This window comes from Sus scrofa, chromosome 2 (assembly GCF_000003025.6).
Source record: "Sus scrofa isolate TJ Tabasco breed Duroc chromosome 2, Sscrofa11.1, whole genome shotgun sequence".
Taxonomy (NCBI): domain Eukaryota; kingdom Metazoa; phylum Chordata; class Mammalia; order Artiodactyla; family Suidae; genus Sus; species Sus scrofa.
In genome coordinates, this window is record NC_010444.4 from 84,980,241 (window position 1) to 84,992,089 (window position 11,849).

Sequence of the window (11,849 nt, forward strand, 5' to 3'; positions counted from 1 at the left end):
CTACACTTCATGATACTGTGTTCATTCATTTGAAACTTTCTTTCTATAATGGACATTGTGAAATAAGTATACATCAAGATAAGTGCAAAAAAGGGTCAAGTAATCTACAGAATGATATCCAAGTCAAATGCAAAACAAAAAAAATGATATTTTCATTACAGGGAGTTATATATATTTTGGTTCATTTTTTTACCCTCTGATTATATTGAACAAGGAAGGAATTTTGACCTGAAGTAGTTCACATGTTCCTGGGTTTTCTTTATCTCTGATGCAAGTAACTTAATGCCCCTTAAAATATTTATAAAGCCTGCTATCACCGTTACCTAACAAAAACCAGGCAAATTTCTTATTTGATGCAATTTTTAGAGTATGGAAAAGGGGGATGGCGGGAGGGGTCTGCTGGGTTGTCACCTGAGTTTGGGATTTTTTTTTGTACTTGAAAAAACAAATTAGTAATTTCCCTGTGTTCAATTTCTATTATTGCTTTATAGCTCTTTACTCCAGTGATGTGGCAAAAAAAAAAATCCTGACATGTATAAAAGGCTCTTTATTGAGGACCATGTCACATGCTTGTCAATTTGAAAATGGAAGTATCAAAAGTAATATTATATTTCTTACCATGGCAGTCAGCCAAGTCATTGGAGTTGCTTTTAATTAAGCCTAAATAAGCTCTTACAGAGGTACAGGGTACAAAACAGTATCTCCTTTGAATGGCATGGCCTTTTCTGACCACAAAGCAGGCATTCAGATCTACATGCTGGGAGAAAGGCAAGAGAGAGAGTCATCTGCCATATTGCCGTGCCTCCCAACAAGGTAAGTGCTTCCTTCATACTGTGTAGTTTCCTTAACTCTCTGAATATCTCTCCCAGTCCACTATCATGGCCTGCTTTATACCGGATGATAAAATTAGTCCATGCATCCTCAAAGGCGAGTCTGAAAGTGACTGACCATCCTCTTCATTCCTTCCTGGAGCTGATGACTTGTTTACTCCTGATGAATTGTCTTGCTCTTTTATCCTGTGTATTTATGAGGTTCCTTATATTCTATGTTCCCCCATCCCAACTCCCAGGCAGAAGCTAGAAACTTTTTCCCAAGTTCCCTTGCAGCAAAGGCACAGGTATGTGTCCCAGGTTCTGCCAGTCCCAGGATATATTTATGAAAGGCTTCAATTCGGAAGGAAAGGAAGTGTGAAAGAAAACAGACACTAGGATAGCCATTTTCCTGCATAGGTGGTGGTGAAATTTCTGACCTTCAGTCAGTGGCAGCACTTGAAATCAGCGCCCCATGTTGGCGGCTGTGAGATCTTCACTGTAGCATCCCGTAGTATGGCTGGGGCGTTAATTCCCACTGTGAGAACGTAAACTTGCTCGTTGGTCCTCTCAGAGATACTGTGACCTACCTCATTTCCTCTTCTGATTGAATTGTCTCATACTCTTTTGTTTACAGCTAAGAATTCTGAGAGATACAGGGATGGACAATTTCTTTTAATAGCAAGGAATTTTATGCTAAATGAAAAAAAAGCAAGATACAGAACAATGAAAAGAGCAGTTTTATTCACCACTACAATTTTATAACCTTGCCTCTGTCAAAGACTGGTACTTAATTCTTAAAGAATATCTTTTTTTAACTGTTTCTGAAACACATTTGAAGAGATCTAAACAATCCTTAAACCGTTATATGTGATATTCTGAGAGTGATTCAGAAAGACAGACTCTGGATGCCTATGAACATTGTTAATCAAAACATATAAACAATAAAAAAAAAGAATAAAGCAAATAGTGACAGTAAAGGAGAGAGAGATAAGGGGAATAGCTTAATGGCCTCAAGAGTATTGCAGACTAAATATGACTGAATTTACACTAGAATTTTGCATTTTGCATGATAAGCCTTAACACTGCACAGTGTGGAGAGGAGATTAAAGACAATACTAGACTTCAGGACAGGGGAGGAGAGCCTGGAATAGAAATCAGAGAAAGGTTGTTTCCATGTCTTGGCTATTGTGAATAGTGCTGCAGTGAACATAGTATGCATGCATCTATTTTGAATTATAGGTTTGTCCAGATGGATGCCCAGGAGTGGAATTGCTAGATCATAGGGTAGTTCTTTATCTAATTTTCTGGGGAAACTTCAAGATAAGAAAACAACCTAAATGTCCACCGACAGATGAATGGATTAAGAAGATGTGGTCTGTATAAGTAATGCCTGACTTACTTCACTTAGTATGAGAATCTCTGGTTCCGTCCATGTTGCTGCAAATGGCATTATTTTGTTCTATTTTATGGCTGAGTAGTATTCTGTTGTATACCACATACTCTTAATCTAATCATCTGTGGATGGACATTTAGGTTGTTTCCATTTCTTGGCTATTGTGAATAGTGCTGCAGTGAACATACAACTGCATGTATCTTTTTCAAGGGAAGTTTTGTCTGGATATATGCCCAAGAGTGGGATTGCTTGGTCATATGGTAGTTCTATATTTAGTCTCCTGAGCTATCTCCCAAACGTTTCCACAGAAAAAAACTCATGGACATGGAGAACAGACTTGTGGTTGCCAAGGGGGAGAAGGAGGGAGTCAGATGGACTGGGAGTCTGGGGTTAATGGATGCAAACTACTGCATTTGTAGTGGATAAGCAATGAGATCCTGCTGGATAGCACAGGGAACTATATCTAGTCACTTATGATGGAACATGATGGAGGATAATGTGATAAAAAGAATGTATATATGTGTGTGACTGGGTCCCTTTGCTGTACAGTAGAAATTGTCACAACACTGTAAACCAATTATAATGGAAAAAATATAAGTCATCAAAACAGGAAAGATAAGGGGGAAAAAAAAACAAATACCATATGATTCATGTATACGTCAAACCAAAATATGGTACAAGTGAACCTATCTACAAAACAGAAACAGACTCACAGACATAGACAACAGACTTGTCGTTGCCAAGGGGGAGAGGGGAGGGAGTGGGGATATAATATTGAAAGTCAGTTATACTTCAATTGAAAATAAATAAATAAATAAAGCCTTAAATGGGAAAGGGAAATGCACTGGAAACTGCCAAGGAGGAACTATGAACAGTTAATGAACTCAGTTTCACTAGGACTCAGTAAAATATAATTTAAAGCAACAAGGTGCTTTTCATCATCAAAAATATTTTAATGAAAATAATTTTAACTGCCTTAGATTATATCTATTTTAAGAATTTAAAGTAGTTTAAAATATAATGACATAAAAATTGTTTTTAAGGTAAGAAAGTCAAATCAAAGTCAAAATAAGGCATGATACTAGAAAATGAGCCATAGCCTGACTTCTGATATTCCTGGTGGCCAAATAGAGAAGGAAACACAGGGAACTGCTCAGCTCCATTTGATTAGAGACACCAGCTATTCACAAGGGACATAATTTTCATTGGCAATGAAACCTGAGAGCAATTTCTCCCCTACATTTCCTAAAGGGTCAGTAAGTGACAGACCATGTCTTCAACAGCACCTATACAAAGAAGTTGTGTGTGGTTTTTTTCTCAGTGCACAACTTTATGTGAACTTCAATTCAGTTATTTTTTATTTTTATTTTTTAATTTTATTTTTTTGTCTTTTTCTGGGGCCGCAACCTGTGGCATTTGGAGGTTCCCAGGCCAGAGGTCTAATCAGAGCTGTAGCAGCCACAGCCACAGCAACATGGGATCCAGCTTGCATCTGTGACCCACACCACTGCTCACAGCAACACCAGATCCTTAACCCCCTGAGCGAGGCCAGGGATCAAACCTGCAACCTCATGGTTCCTAGTCAGGTTCGTTAACCACTGAGCCACGAAGGGAACTTATGTTTTTTAAATGGGAAAAGTGCATATGAAAAGAAGCCAACACAGAACACTGGTCATAGAACATCATCAGATGTCCTTTCTGATAAACCCAAGGACAGTTTAAATTGGTGCCACTATTTGAGAATTTAAGGAACAATTTTCAGTATTTTCCAATAGCTGTAAAACCATTCTTACTATCTGATGCAGATAAACCCTTTCAGAGTTTATCCTAAGGTGGAACCCTGAAAAAAGAAAACCTTGCCCATAAAGCTGTTCAATGCAGTATAATTTACAGTCACACAAACCTGGGGCATTCTAAATATCTAACAACAGAAGACTAGCTTAGCATACTGTGATGTACTTGTGTACACCATACAAATGTTTACAAAGTATCATGTAACCATTCAAGTGATGTTAATGAACAGTTTCTAAAAACAGGAAAAATCATTAAATTACATTAAGAGAAAAACACAGAGTATAAAATTGTATATGGGAGTTCCCGTCGTGGCTCAGTGCTTAACGAACCTGACTAGGAACCATGAGGTTGTGGGTTCCATCCCTGACCTTGCTCAGTGGGTTAAGAATCTGGCATTGCTATGAGCTGTGGTGTAGGTCTCAGATGTGGCTTGGATCTGGAGTTGCTGTGGCTTTGGCGTAGGCTGGCAGCTACAGCTCTGATTCGACCCCTAGCCTGGGAACCTTCATAGGCTGTGAGAGTGGCCCTAGAAAAGGCAAAAAGACAAAAAAAAAAAAAAAATTGTATATGCAGTATGATCTTAACTAGAAATACTATATGTGTAATAGAATCCCATGATGTTATTTTATATTTGTCTATTCTCGTCACAAAATAAGAGATGATTCTTTTTAATCATAAAGAATAAAATTTAAATTTTAAATTTCTTAATAGCTTATTAAATAGATGCAGTGGTTGTTCTTAGTGTACCCACCTCAATACTTTCAACCTCCATGCCTGTGAGTGAGGTTAAGGGTGTCATCATGTCCTTGATTTTTAAGATTTCTGGTTTGCTGTCTTCTGAGAGATGTTCTATCCACTGGCCTGGAGGCATTGATGTGGAACACTTAAACATTTCACTTTAAAAAAGTATATTCCAGTTCACATTTTCAGTCAGAGGTTACTATTGGGTAATACAGTCTAAGAATTTTATCAGTCAGGAGATACTATTTTATTTCCAAAGCCATAAATATTTACATGTGTTGAATAAAGCTACATACACTGAAGATTCAGATCAGTATTTTGTTCCACCTTAAAATCTTGTTCGTGTATTATAAACAATAATTCTGGGGGACCAAGACAATCAGAGAATTTTTTCTGGTGAAGTTTAAAGTTTTCCATTAAATAAGACCTATTAATAGCAAAAACAATCTTTTGCATATCAAAGACAGTAATCAACTACAAGTGTTTTTTCCTTTTAGTTTCTTTTAAATACAATATTTATGAGAAGAGGTGAAACTAGCTTTCGTGTTGTTCCTTTGATTATTTGTAAGTACATTATTCTTAGAATTGTGTTGTGTTTGATCTTAAAGCCACTTTAACAACAGCAAAATACTAAAAGTGAATAGAGCATTTTGATATTCTCAGAATACTGATATTTAAAGGAGGAAAGCTTTGGGAAAGGTTGAGTTCAACCTTCTAACCATATCAGTCCAGTTCCTGCCAAGATATATGCCAGGTTTCCAGTATGAGGGGCTAGGAGAAGGACCTCCTTGAGATCCGAACTGTAAACTCCTGGTAGGCAGAAACAGTTTCCTCCTGATTAGCTCTTGAGCAGAACCTAGCGAAATATACCACAAAGAGGAGCATTTAATACATGACTTGCTGGGTGATGATGGAGAAAGTGACATGCAACTTGCAAAACTAAAACATAGCTCCAAGCCAGGGGACTCACTCCAAGTAGAAACAGCTACATACATAAAAGCTGTAACACACATATTGCTGATTCTCTTTCTTTGTGTTGCTTTAACTTTGCTAAGGTTACATCCAAGGATGGCTCCTGCACCCTGGGAGAACATTCTATCATGTTCTATTCCAAGAGGGGAGGGAATGGGGTGGACTGGGAGTTTGGGTTAGTAGATGCAAACTATTACATTTAGAATGGGTAAGCAATGATGTCCTATTGTATAGCTCAGAAAACTATATCCAGTCTCTTGGAATAGAACATGATAGAAGATAATATGAGAAAAAGAACATATATATATGACTGGGTCACGTTGCTGTACAGCAAAATTCGCATAACGCTATAAATTAACTATGGCGTAATAAAGAAAAAACAAAACCCAAAATAGGAGTTCTTGTTCTGGATCAGTGGTAATGAACCTGACTAGTATCCATGAGGACATAGCTTTGATCCCTGGCCTTGCTCAGTGGGCTAAGGATCAGCATTGTTGTGAGCTGTGGTATAGGTTGCAGACGCAGCTTGGATCCTGCTTTGCTGTAGCTGTGGTGTAGGGTGTAGGCTGCAGCTCCAATTTGACCCCCAGCCTTGGAGTTTCCATATGCCATTGGTGTGTCCCTAAAAAGACAAGTAATAATAATAATTTAAAAAGTTAATTTATTTAAAAAGGGGATAGAACTCTGAGAAAGAACTGGAGGACAAAGCAGACCATAAATCTCAAGGTAAGGACCTTCTTCAGAAAAACTATGGAGCTTAGGCACTGGACATGGAAGGAGGTGGGACCCTTCCTTCAACAGGGCTTCCTCCCAGGGTGCAGGAACCATCCTTGGGTGTAACCTTAGCAAAATTAAAGCAACGCAAAGAAAGAGAATCAGCAATATGTGTGTTATAGCTTTTATGTATGTAGCTGTTTCTACTTGGAGTGAGTCCCAGCATCCAGAGATGCTGCTGATCTGATGCACCACAGTGGGAACTCCAATTATTAATACATTTCTTAATGTTGGACTATACTTTCATCATAAAACTTATGAGGTCATGGTTTACCCTTTTTTTTTTTTTTATTGTGTCAAACTCAGTTTTGCTGGTGTTTTCTTAAGGGTTTTTCATGATTGAGATTGGCCTGTAATTTTTATTCTTTTTGTATTATTGCTGTGAAGTTTTTTATATCACAGTTTTCTAGTTTCATAATTAATTGCATAGCTTTTGATTTTTTTTTACCCTTCCAAATAGTTAACATACTAGCAATTATCTGACCTAAAAAAGTTGAAAAAATAATTTTGTCTATATTCTTACTTAAATCCTAAAACACTAGAAGAGCTGAAGAGTTTCTATAAAACCTGTGTAAGAGAAAAAGTATAACTAGGACAAAATAAACCATTTGTATAGGAGTATCATGACTTTTACTGATACTAAAAATGGAAAGAAATGTTCCCTTGGGGTTCCTTAAAGACTGAGCTGCCTGACCTAGTGACCAAAGCCCTTATCACCATCCGCTCCTGCCACACTAATGAGACTGTTTCTTAAAATATCCTGATATGTAGGTGTATAGCATATTTTCAAAATACAATGAATAAAATTGGCAAAGTGCAACAAAATGTCAAGTGCAAAAAACAAAAGGAAATCATCACAGGTATGTGGCTTTCCCTGATGGTCTGACATAATATAAGTATAGCGTTCAGAGTTTCAAATGGATGCATTGCTGGTCTTCAGGCCCTTCATAAATATTTTTTTGTTACAACTGAACTCTTGAAAAGCAATGAGCAGTTATAATCACTTTCTGCCAAGAATCTGGGGTGCAGATTTTCTATATTGACACCATATGTTTGAGGCTCAACCAAGGAGGGAAGGGGCTGCCATCTTTTACAAGCCTTCTCTCTGACTCGATGGCTACTCTGTATGTCTGGGCAGCTCCCCTCATTCTCATGCCCGATGGGGGCTGTGGGATCTGCAGAACGACCCTTGTCTCAGATCTCTCCACCTTGCACTCTCTACCTTCCCCTCAAGCTCCCGCACCCCTAAGCCTAGCCAAGGACCTACTGTATAGCAAAGGGAACTCTACACAGTACTCTGCAATAACCGGTATGGGAAAAGAATCTGAAAAGGAAGGGATCCATATATATGTATAACTGAATCACTTTGCTGTACACCTGAAACTTATACAATATTGTGAGTCAGCTATACTCCAATGTAAAATAAATATTAAAAAATAAAGTCTGACACCCCTGATTGTCACTGAGCTGCCCTGATATGGATACCTCTTGTTTTGTCTCACACAGAACCTCTCCTCTCTCTTCCTCTGGGAACTGCATCCTGGTTTCCTGCAAATGGCCCTGGGAATCCTGGTGAGCGTGTCCCTCAGGCACCGATTCAGACTCTCCTAAGAAGCCCAGGCTGGTCACAAAGGACTAAAGGCAGAGCTCTCTTTTAGAGAGCCTCCTCAGAGCTCAGCAATCTCCTGACTCCTGTTTTTCACAGACCAGGCTCTTCAGTTCTTCCTGAAATTCTGATTGATTCCTTTTTCTAAACAATCTGGTGGGGGTTTTGTTTGTTTGTTTGTTTGTTTTGCCTAGGTTAGCCTTAGCTTCATTTTCTGTGGTTTGTAGACCTCAGGCTCTCATAGGGACTCATACCTAGACTCTAGTTCTCTGTGGTGCCTTTGGAACATTGTTTCAGTTGTCCTGTCTGCTGGTTTATCACCTTGGCTGCCTTTCTGGGAGCTGTGTAAGATCACCCTCCATGCTCTGCAGCCTGAAATCTAGTCTTGCCTCAGGACCAGTCCAGGACCCCAGCCCACATCCAAGATGCTAGGCATCTCAGATCCTGGCAGAGAAAACCAGGCCTGGTACCCTAAGTTCCTGGGAAATGTTACCAGCCTGAACTCTTATCTGATCTTTGCTGCCCACCTGCCCATGTTCTAAGCAGAGTTTTGCCAACTTGCTGCCCTCGCTCTAGGGGTCCTCAGCAAGCACCCTGTTTGCACATAGTTGTGTCCAGATAGGAGGAAGGAGAGGTTCCCTCATCTCCTGCTATAGAAACAGTTGTGCCTTCAGTCTCATGCCCAGGCCTTGTTCTCCCAGGCAAGTGTCTACCATCACTGAGGCCAAGGCCCTCAGTAAGGATACAGGTAGCAACTTGTGACGGTATAACTTTAGTCTCTTCTTTACTGATGGGAATCCTGGTGTGCTTTGCAGGTAAGAATGCAAACACTTGCCCTCTCTAGGATCCTGAGGTTTATCATAAGCACCTCAAAGACCACTGACCATTCCCACTGTTCTCTAAGCTCTTTGTCCCTAGGTGTCTGGATCTTGTCTTCTTCTGGAAAGGTGATTTATGGAAGGTGACCGTGGAAGTTGTATTTTACCAAGATGAGATCTGGCTTGTGGGTTAAGTTGCAGCCGTCTTCTGGTACCTTATGAAAACTGTTTTATGATCTCTTGGTTTTAATCTGTCTGGTTGATATGCCAGGGAAGTCTACACTGAGCACTCTGAGAACCAGTAACCCAGAATATCCTCTACCCTCTATACCATTTCTGCATTACCTCTGGGATAACCTAAAGAGATGTATTTTTTAGATCTCTTCAGTGGAATTCCTGAACCAACTTCTGTTCTTCCAAGGGGTCCCTGAACCTACATCCCCAGAAAGCCTTCAGAAATGAGCTACCTCTTTGGGAAATAGGAATTTCACAGCATTAAGTTCACATCTGAGGTAATGAGTCAGAGGGACAAGATAGAGCCACCATAATTTTAAGGTACCCACTAGTAACCTGACTCTGCCTTCTGTGGGATAAATGAAATGGGTGGAAAGAAGAAAAGAAGCTTCTTCCCCAGCACTTTAGGGAGCAAATAAGTAGTTCACAGATCCAAATACTGAACTTTTAGTAAATGCCAAAATAAGACTTAGTGCCAAAATGAGACCTAATGCCAAAATGAGACTTTCTATTCTCTCCCTGGGAATTGACAGTAGCCTGGGATGGGCTTAATTTGACCTTGCATCAGTCATGAAGGTGGGAAGCTACCTTCTTGGAATTTGCAGAGAACCCCTGGCAAGTGTGTGGCAAGAGACGCTAAGCTCCACCTGATCCCTTGGGTCCCGTTATTAAAGAACCTATAGTTCAGGGCTGCCACTGAATACAGAAATGAGCTCAGGTTGTATCATGGGAGATCTAATGTCCATATAAGATGCATTTTTTTGTGCAATAAGTGGTTAATGTGGCACCCAGCAAACACTTCTTGTGACTTGAAGTGGAGTAAAAGGATAGTTTTAAAATATTTTTAGCAGCAGGGAACGGATTTAATCTAAAACTATTCATACCAAATTTTTCCATCATTAACATTTATGGTGTTGCTACCTCTTAAAATAAAAAGCTATTTGGGGCCCAAGTTGGTCAGCACCAATACCTATGGGTCATGCTAAAAATAGAAGTGAATCTAACTTCCTGAAAGCATACTACATGCATTTTTAATAGCTAAATCATATGGGAAAATCAGCATGTCTATTATTAAAATGGAAAAGCTGAATGTTAGAACACTAATTTAGAGCAGGAAGATTATGCAAGACAAATTCTGAACATGGAAACGATAATTCTCCCTAGAGCAGGAAAATAATTTAATAGAGTTCAATGTATTAACAAACCTGTGGTCACCTGTTAAAAAGGAAAATCCAGCCAGTGATAGTGTGGAAGACCCAATGGGAATATTCATATTTGGGCTATAAATCACTTGGATACAGATGATCAGAACACTTGCCATAGAGTTTAGAGCTGCAACAGAAGTCACTGAAAGAAAAACAGAAGTAAAATATTCAGAAAGATTACTCTTGCCACAAAATGGGTATATGTGGGTTTTTTTTTTAAATTCTAAATTAAAGCATAATTAAAACTGTAGGAATGTTAGAGGTTTCTCAAGGTATGATACTGTTGTTATCCTCCAAAGAAGGCATTGCAGAATTTGAATCTATCATCAGTCTCTCATATGGAAAGACCCTTGAAAAGTCTCATTTTGAGAGTTCCCGCCATGGCTCAGTGGTTAACAAACCCGACTAGTATCCGTGAGGACGCGGTTTTGATCCCTGGCCTCGCTCAGTGGGTTAAGGATCCGGCATTGCTGTGAGCTGTGGTGTAGGTCGCAGATGCAGCTCGGGTCCTGCGTTGCTGTGGCTGCGGTGTAGGCTGGCAGCTGTACCTCCGATTCGACCCCTAGCCTGGAAAACTCCATATGCTGCACGTGTGGTCCTAAAAAGCAAAAAAAAAAAAAAAAAAAAAAAAGGCTCATTTTGGAAAGAGGAGTTCATGAAGGAATGTAGAAGGTGAATTAAATGTTTGAATGATTATTCACATGTATTTAGCACCTCTTATATAGAAAGCATTCAATTTAGGAAGTTTGTGGGATTTCAAAAGGCTGTGGTGCTTGCTATAGGAAATGAGGCAGAATTACTCAGAACCAACTGGTAAGTAATGTGCGCCATCTGTGCTGTCGAACCTTAGAGTGTGGGGCTGATTATGGCTGGCTTTGCACAGTAGGTTGTCTTGGTGTGGGGTTAAGGTGTGAGTACGTGTAGTTTTTTGTCTGTTTATAAATTTTATTGGAGTGTAGGTGATTTACAATCTTGTGTTAGTTTCAGGTGTACAGCAAATTGAATTAGCCGTACATATACATATATCCATTCTTTTTCAGATTCTTTTCCCATATAAGCCATCACAGACCATGTGTAGTTTACTGAAGACGTGATCTTATCAAATACCATGAGCAGGCAGGGAAGTGAGACAAGGAAGAGAGAAAAGTCAATAAATTTGTTAACAAGTTGGTGACCAACGTATGGTTGGTGACCACCTGGGTGCTATCCCACCACATAGAATGGTCCTCAGAATTGTCCCCCCGTGAGGCAAGAACACTGAAGCATGCACCTGTCAACTCCCATCCTCCCTTGGTTGAGGGTTCACAAGCCTGTTGTGCAAGCCCTGGAGGAGTGAAGTCAGAGACTGGCCGAGTCACCCTGGCTGCTTGGTCATCAGCACCTGCTCTGTGCCCAAAGCTCTGGTGGAAATGGACATGAGACACACACAGATGGGCTTAGGCATTGACACTTTATTCAAAGACACTAGCGCAGCTGTTGAGAAGTTTGGAGCAGGTGAGT